Genomic DNA, 2,797 nt, shown 5'->3' with positions numbered 1-2,797 from the left:
TACTACTACTACACTACTACACCACTATCAACTCTACTATCAACACTACTACTACACTACTATCAACTCTACTGTCAACACTGCTACTACACTACTACTTCATTACTATTGCACTACTACTACACTACTACACTACTACTACTACTACTATCAACACTACTACTACTACACTACCACTACTGCTACCACTACTACTATAAACTCTACTATCAACTCCAGTATCAACTGTTATATCAACACTACTACGACACTACTACTATACTACTATCAACTCTACTATCAACACTACTACTACACTACTACACTACTACTATAAACTCAACTATCAACTCTACCATCAACACTACTAGTACACTACTACACTACTACTATAAACTCAACTATCAACTATACTAGCAACACTACTAATACACTACCCCAACACTACCACTACACTACTACACTACTACTACACTACTACTACACTACCACACCACTACACTACTACTACACTACTACACTACTACTACACTACCACACTACTACACTACTACTACCACTACTCCAACACCACAACACGACTACTACACTAATACACTGCTTCACCACCACACTTCTACACTGCTACAACACTACTACACTACTACCACACTACTACACTACACTCTACTACACTACTACACTGCTACTACACTACTACAACACTACTACCACATTACTACACTACTACAGTACTGCACTACTACAACACTACTATACTACTACTACACAACAACACAACCACTACACTACTACCACATGACTACACTACTACACTACTGCACTACTACTACTACACTACTACTACACGACAACACAACCACTACACTACTACCACATGACTACACTACTACACTACTGCACTACTACTACTACACTACTACACTACTACTACTACACTACTACAATACTATACTACTACTACACTACTACACTACTACAATACTACACCACTACTGCCCTACTACTACCCTACTACACCACTACTACACTACTACGCTACTACACTACTACACTGCTACTACACTACTATACTACTACACTACTACACTACTACTACACTGCTACTACACTACTACACCACATCCACATTACTACACTACTACACTACTACTACACTACTACACTACTATCAACTCCACTATCAATAGTTATGGTTAATATAGTTGACAGGTAGAGATAATAGAGTTGAGAGGTAGGGTCAGAGATAATAGAGTTGAGAGGTAGGGTCAGAGATAATAGAGTTGAGAGGTAGGGTCAGAGATAATAGAGTTGAGAGGTAGGGAGGGTCAGAGATAATAGAGTTGAGAGGTAGGGTTAAAGATAATAGAGTTGAGAGGTAGGGTCAGAGATAATAGAGTTGAGAGGTAGGGTCAGAGATAATAGAGTTGAGAGGTAGGGAGGGTCAGAGATAATAGAGTTGAGAGGTAGGGTTAAAGATAATAGAGTTGAGAGGTAGGGTCAGAGATAATAGAGTTGAGAGGTAGGGTCAGAGATAATAGAGTTGAGAGGTAGGGAGGGTCAGAGATAATAGAGTTGAGAGGTAGGGTTAAAGATAATAGAGTTGAGAGGTAGAGTCGGAGATAATAGAGGTGAGAGGTAGAGTCGGAGATAATAGAGTTGAGAGGTAGGGAGGGTTAGAGATAATAGAGTTGAGAGGTAGGGTTAAAGATAATAGAGTTGAGAGGTAGGGAAAGAGATAATAGAGTTGAGAGGTAGGGAGGGTTAGAGATAATAGAGTTGAGAGGTAGGGTCAGAGATAATAGAGTTGAGAGGTAGGGTCAGAGATAATAGAGTTGAGAGGTAGGGTTAAAGATAATAGAGTTGAGAGGTAGGGTCAGAGATAATAGAGTTGAGAGGTAGGGTCAGAGATAATAGAGTTGAGAGGTAGGGTTAAAGATAATAGAGTTGAGAGGTAGGGTCAGAGATAATAGAGTTGAGAGGTAGGGTCAGAGATAATAGAGTTGAGAGGTAGGGTTAAAGATAATAGAGTTGAGAGGTAGGGTCAGAGATAATAGAGTTGAGAGGTAGGGTTAGAGATAATAGAGTTGAGAGGTAGGGAGGGTTAGAGATAATAGAGTTGAGAGGTAGGGTTAGAGATAATAGAGTTGAGAGGTAGGGTTAGAGATAATAGAGTTGAGAGGTAGGGAGGGTTAGAGATAATAGAATTGAGAGGTAGGGAGGGTTAGAGATAATAGAGTTGAGAGGTAGGATTAAAGATAATAGAGTTGAGAGGTAGGGTCAGAGATAATAGAGTTGAGAGGTAGAGTCAGAGATAATAGAGTTCAGAGGTAGGGTTAGAGATAATAGAGTTGAGAGGTAGGGTCAGAGATAATAGAGTTGAGAGGTAGGGAGGGTTAGAGATAATAGAGTTGAGAGGTAGGGTTAAAGATAATAGAGTTGAGAGGTAGGGTCAGAGATAATAGAGTTGAGAGGTAGGGTCAGGGTCAGATAATAGAGTTGAGAGGTAGAGTCGGAGATAATAGAGGTGAGAGGTAGAGTCGGAGATAATAGAGTTGAGAGGTAGGGAGGGTTAGAGATAATAGAGTTGAGAGGTAGGGTCAGAGATAATAGAGTTGAGAGGTAGGGAGGGTTAGAGATAATAGAGTTGAGAGGTAGGGTTAAAGATAATAGAGTTGAGAGGTAGGGTCAGAGATAATAGAGTTGAGAGGTAGGGTTAAAGATAATAGAGTTGAGAGGTAGTAGACATGAGACATAGACATGAGACATGAGTCGACATGAGTCCAGTAGAGTCCAGTAGAGTCCAGTAGAGTCCAGT

The sequence above is a fragment of the Oncorhynchus tshawytscha genome, linkage group LG15, assembly GCF_018296145.1.
Source record: "Oncorhynchus tshawytscha isolate Ot180627B linkage group LG15, Otsh_v2.0, whole genome shotgun sequence".
Lineage (NCBI taxonomy): Eukaryota > Metazoa > Chordata > Actinopteri > Salmoniformes > Salmonidae > Oncorhynchus > Oncorhynchus tshawytscha.
This window is presented reverse-complemented; position numbering follows the sequence as displayed.